The 6,325-nt window shown below is 38.2% G+C and overlaps 1 protein-coding gene across 1 annotated transcript in view; it reads right to left on the bottom strand.

Annotated features, from left to right (window-relative positions):
• Nucleotides 1–625: 625 nt before the first annotated feature.
• Nucleotides 626–6,325, bottom strand: part of ST8SIA1 (ST8 alpha-N-acetyl-neuraminide alpha-2,8-sialyltransferase 1) — a 183,018-nt gene continuing 177,318 nt past the window's right edge. The window contains exon 6 of the transcript XR_009736594.1: nt 626–3,793. The gene's annotated coding sequence lies outside the window, so the exon portion shown is untranslated. The remainder of the gene's footprint in view (nt 3,794–6,325) is intronic.

Below are 6,325 nucleotides of genomic sequence, written 5' to 3'. Positions count from 1 at the left end.
TTTGGCCACCTGATGTAAAGAAATGACTCATTTGAAAAGACAGTGATGCTGGGAAAGATTAAGGGCAGGAAGAGAAGGGGATGACAGAGGATGAGATGGTTGGATGGCATCACCGGATTCAATGGACATGAGTTTGGGTAAACTCCGGGAGTTGGTGAGGTACATGGAGGCCTGGAGTGCCACAGTCCATGGGGTCACAAAGAGTCAGACATGACTGAGTGGATGAACTGACTGACATCTCAACAGGTACACAAATGCATTTGTAAGTAGCAACAGTCACCCATGGCAACAATTCTCAAAAAATCTAGCAATAGAATTCAAATTTTTCATTCTGGTAAGTGGCATATACCAAACAAACAGACTAGAGCTAGCATCATTTTAATCCTGAAGGATGAAATGTTTTTATTTAAGATCAGGAATAAGGTAAAGACATCTATTCTCTGCGTTTCTATTCAACACTATTCTTGTAGTTGAAGCCAACTCAATAAGGCAAGAATAAAATTAAAGGCATTCTTTTAATTTAATTCTTTAAAATTAAAAGCATATTGAAAAAAATAAATACATGTGTCTTTATTTTCAGATGACACTAAAGTGTTATCTTTATGGAAAAACAAAATGAACTTCATAAAAGTTAAAATTCTTTTATTTCCAATAGATATCATTAATAAAATGAAAAAATAATTCAGACAAGTAAAAATATTTTCAAATTTGAGAAAGGATATGCATAAAAATAATTTTTCTAAATCTAAGAACTCAGTAATAAGAGGAAACACTCCTCACTCCAAATGTACAATGCAAAGGATTTTAATAGACATTTCACCAAAGGAGATATATAAGAGACTACCAAACACTGAAAATATACTCAGTTAGTCCTTAGGGAAATGAAAAGTTCATAGAGATATTATTATACAGTCTCTAAGAGGGATATTTTTGTTTACTTTCTTTTTATATCATTTTTTATTGTAGTAAAAACCATATCACATGAGCTATAACCTCTTCACCGAGTTTTAAGTATTTGGTATAATATTGTTAACTATAGATGCAATGTTGTATGAAAGTTCTCTAGAACTTTTTAACTTCATACCCATTGAGAAGAGGGATATTTTTTAAAAGATTAACAATATACTAATTGTCATGGAGTATGTGAAGAAACAATCACATATTTATGTTGGGTGTGTAAAATGGCATAGCTACTTTGCAAAATAGTTTTAGTAGTTTCTTAAAAGGAAAATATTACCATGTGAATCAGCAATCTGCACACAAATGTTTATAGAGTCATTATTCAAAATAGCTAAGGGCCTAAGCCAACCCAAATATACATTAATAAATTAATGAATTAATAATCAAAATGTGTTAAATGCATGCAATGGAATGCTATTCAGCAATAAAAAGGAGCAAACTACTGATACATGCAATAACAGATAAGTCTCAAAAATATTTTACTAAATGAAAGAAACCAGACACAAATAACTGAATATTGTATTATTTCATTCATATAAAATACAAATGCATTTATTTAAACTTTATTTACATAAACTTATGTACATAAATTATTTCATTTATATTATTTCATTTACATAAACTTTATTATTTCATTTAAATAAATTTTCCATAAAAGGCCAAACTATAGAGACTGAGGGAGATGGCAATGACACCCCACTCCAGTACTCTTGCCTGGAAAATCCCATGGACGGAGGAGCCTGGTAGGCTGCAGTCCATGGGGTCATTAGGAGTCGGACACGACTGAGCGACTTCACTTTGACTTTTCACTTTCATGCATTGGAGAAGGAAATGGCAACCCACTCCAGTGTTTTTGCCTGGAGAATCCCATGGACGGGGGAGCCTGGTGGGCTGCCGTCTATGGGGTCGCACAGAGTCGGATATGACTGAAGTGACTTAGCAATAGAGACTGAAAGCAGATTCATGGTTGTCTGGGGTTAAGACTGAGAGACAAGGTTGACTACTGGAAGCAGGAAATTTGCGGGAGCAATGAAAGTATTATAAAACTGGACTTTGGTAATGGTTTTACAACAATAAACTTTACTAAAATTCATTGAACTGTACATTTACAATGGGTAAATTGTGTGGTACATAAAGTACCCCAAAATATAATTGTTAAAAATATATTAGCAACCCAATTCTGTTTTAACCTTTCTTTTAAGATGAAATGTAATATTCATCTCCCACAGAGACCTTAGGTAGCTTGTCTATTAAATAGCAATAGCAATAGTAAGTCTGTCAAGCTATTAGCAATCAGAGCAAAGAGGACTGGAAAAGTCCTCAGGTGCAACAATTTACTTGGCCTGACACTTTCTGGCCTACTAAACTACTAACAACAACCTTCTTGACGTGAAAAGCTTAGTTAAATTGGGCCTGAAAAATATAAGAACTTACATAGTTTAGCACACTCTGGTGATATCTAGAACTGGAGACTTTGTTGTTAAATCCAAATGTAAAATCTGTGTCATGGTGCTGAAACACAAAGATAAAGAAAAATATTCTAAAAGAAGCTAGAAGGTGAAAAAGAAGCTAAGATCACACATAATATGACAATAATGTTAGCAAAATCCTCATCACAAAGTAAACTAGAAGACAATGGAGTAACATATTTTAAATGTTAAAAACTAAAAAGCTACATTTCTATATCCAGTGAAACATATTTCAAAAATGAAGATGAACTACAGACATTTTCAGATAAACAAAAGCTGAGAGATTTTACTGCCAGCACTATTAGAAAAGGAATTTTCGTCAAGCTGTGAGAAATGATACCAGTTCTACAAGAATAATAATAAAGCATGAAATTAGTAAATGGGGGTAAATATGCAAAGTATATTTTAATATGCCAATTTCTTTGAAAGACAAAGTGAAACAACAATATTGCATTGCAAGGTTTTGTAACTGTATTGCATAAAATACATGGTAAAAATATACATATTGTCTTCACGTCAGTCTAAGCAGCTAAAACAAAGTACTACATCTGGGTGGCTTATAAACAACAAAAGTTTATTTCTCATATTTCTGTAAGCTACAAGTCTCAGATTAGGGTGCCAGCATGATCAAGTTCTTGGCGAGGCCTCTCTTTGAAGTTTCAAATTTCTGATTTCTAGTTGTGTCCTCAAATGATAGAGAGCAGAGAAAGGAAGCAAATTCTTTGGTGGTTCTTCTATATACACTAATTTCTTTTATGAGGACTCCACACTCATGACCTCACTGAATCCTAATTCAAGCCCTAAATCAAAAGCCTTACATCCTAATACCATCACATTGTGGTATAGAATTTCAATGTTTGAATTTGGGGGGGACATAAACACTTATTTCAAAACACACGAAAATATGAATAAGAGGACAGGAGGGACAGAGTAAAGTGACTTTGTTGTTGTTCAGTCGCTCAGTTGTGTCCAACTCTTTGCGACCCCATGGACTTCAGCATGACAGGCTTCCCTGTCCTTCAACATCTCCAGGAGCTTGCTCAAACTCAAGTCCATTGAGTCACTAATACCATCTGACCATCTCGTCCTCTGTCATCCCCTTCTCCTCCTGCCTTCAATCTTTCCCAGCATCAGGGTCTTTCCTAATGAGTTGGCTCTTCACATAAGGTGGCCAAAGTACTGGAGCTTCAGCTTCAGCATCAGTCCTTCCAGTGAATCCAGTGAAGATTTCCTTTAGGCTTGACTGGTTTGGTCTTCTTGCAGGCCAAGGGACTCCAGAAAATCAATGCTTTGGCTCTGTACAAACCTGGTGAGGCCGGGACAGTTTCTCCTCATGAGGCCTGCCAGGCAAGGCCTTGAATTACCTATGGTTGGGGCATAAAAGATCAGACAATTGTTTGGCCTGGACTCAGATTCCTCAGTGTATGTAGTTTACAAAAGAAATGCAAAGTATATAAGGATAAGCTTTATAGAACTAAAAATAAATGGAATACAATTGGAAACTTTAACACTTCTTTTTTCTGTAACTGAAAGAGCAAACAGGTAAAGTGTGAGTGAGGATACACTTGACCGAGTAAACAGTTTTAGTACACTCCTGCCAACAACTGTGCTCGTGCACACTGGGCTATCAAACCAGATTCAATAAACTTCAAAAAATTTAAATCATGCATAGCATATTTCCTGATCATGAGAGAATTAAATTTAGAAAGAGATAGCAAAAACATACTAGTAAACCTTCCATATATTTGGAAATTGAAATGTATATGTTTAAAACCCATGAACTAAAGAAGAGTCACAATGTAATTAGAAAATATTCTGAATTAAACAGCAATACAAGCATGTAGTTGTTGTTTTTCAGTTGCCCAGTCATGTCCATCTCTTTGCAACTCCATGGATTACAGCATGCCAGGCTCCCCTGTCCATGGAATTTTCCATGCAAGAATACTGGAGTGGGTTGCAGTACCCTTCTCCAGGGAATCTTCCCAACCCAGAGATTGAACCCACATCTATGTCTAATGGATTGGCAGGCAGGTTCTTTACCACTAGTGCCACCTGCGAAGCCTGTGATAAAGAGTAATACTTGTTAATTCCATAGACATAAGCTCCTTTCTGCACTTATTTTGCTGTAAAATATTGTTGTTGTTCAGTCACTAAGTTGTGTCCGACTCTGCGATCCCATGAACTGCAGCATGCCGGGCTTCCCTGTCCTTCACTATCTCCCAGAACTTGCTCAAACTCATGTCCATTGAGTCAGGGATGCCATCCAACCATCTCATCCTCTGTCATTCCCTTCTCCTCCTGCCTTCAATCCTTCCCAGCAACCAGGTCTCTCCTAATGACTCAGCTCTTCACATCAGATGCCCAAAATATTGGAGCTTCAGCTTCAGCATCAATCCTTCCAATGAATATTCAGGGTTGATTTCCTTTAGGATTCACTGGTTTAATCTCTTTGCTGTCCAAGAGACTCTCAAGAGAGTCTTCTCCAGCACCACAGTTCGAAAGCATCAATTCTTTGGTGCTCAGCCTTCTTTATAGTCCAACTCTCACATCCATACATGACTACTGGAAAAACCATAGCTTTGACTATACGGACCTTTGTTAAGAAAGTAAGGTCTCTGCTTTTTAATACATTGTCTAGCTTTGTCATCAGAGAGGGCAATGGCACCCCACTCCAGTACTCTTGCCTGGAGAATCCCATGGATGAGGAGCCTGGTAGGCTACAGTCCGTGGGGTCGCTAAGAGTCGGACACGACTTCACTTTCACTTTTCACTTTCATGCATTGGAGAAGGAAATGGCAACTCACTCCAGTGTTCTTGCCTGGAGAATCCCAGGGACGGGGGAGCCTGGTGGGCTGCCGTCTATGGGGTCGCACAGAGTCGGACACGACTGACGCGACTTAGCAGCAGCAGCAGCACCTTTGTCATAGCTATTGTTCCAAGGAGTAAATGTCTTTTAATTTTGCAGCTGCAGTTACTGTAAAATACGTCCATGGTCAAAAGGATGCTGTGTGTTATATATACCAATATGGTACATAAGTCGTTGTAGATGGTGATGTATGTAATATATACATAAGCCATAGAAGATGGTGGTGATAGCAGGAGCACTGAGGACAATAAAGACAAATCCAGAATAAATGTCTACTTCAATGACAACAAACTGCTGCATCTCCATGATGGAAAGCACTGAAAGCACTCTTGACCTTTTAAGGTATTAACTGCCCCCATCTCAGTCTTAACCTTTATAAGAGATCGAGACAAACAGTACGTTGTACAGATACCATGAATCTCTTTTCTCGGTTCTTGATAGTCTTCTATATACAAAATTCTTTTAGTAATTGTTGGTGACTGCAGCCATGAAATTAAAAGACGCTTACTCCTTGGAAGAAAAGTTATGTCCAATCTAGATAGCATATTCAAAAGCAGACATTACTTTGCCAACAAAGGTCTGTCTAGTCAAGGCTATGGTTTTTCCTGTGGTCATGGACGGATGTGAGAGTTAGACTGTGAAGAAAGCTGAGTGCAGAAGAATTGATGCTTTTGAACTGTGGTGTTGGAGAAGACTCTTGAGAGTCCCTTGGACTTCAAGGAGATCCAACCAGTCCATTCTGAAGGAGATCAACCCTGGGATTTCTTTGGAAGGAATAATGCTAAAGCTGAAATTCCAGTACTTTGGCCGCCTCATGCGAAGAGTTGACTCATTGGAAAAGACTCTGATGCTGGGAGGGATTGGGAGCAGGAGGAGAAGGGGAAGACAGAGGATGAGATGGCTGGATGGCATCACTGATTCGATGGGCGTGAGTCTGGGTGAACTCCGGGAGTTGATGATGGACAGGGAGGCCTGGCGTGCTGCGATTCATGGGGTGGCAAAGAGTCGAACACAACTGAGTGACTGAACT

The sequence above is a fragment of the Bos javanicus genome, chromosome 5 (assembly GCF_032452875.1).
Source record: "Bos javanicus breed banteng chromosome 5, ARS-OSU_banteng_1.0, whole genome shotgun sequence".
In the NCBI taxonomy this organism is placed as follows: domain Eukaryota; kingdom Metazoa; phylum Chordata; class Mammalia; order Artiodactyla; family Bovidae; genus Bos; species Bos javanicus.
The sequence above is the reverse complement of the archived record's forward strand: the minus strand, read 5'-3'. Positions and strand labels throughout refer to the sequence as shown.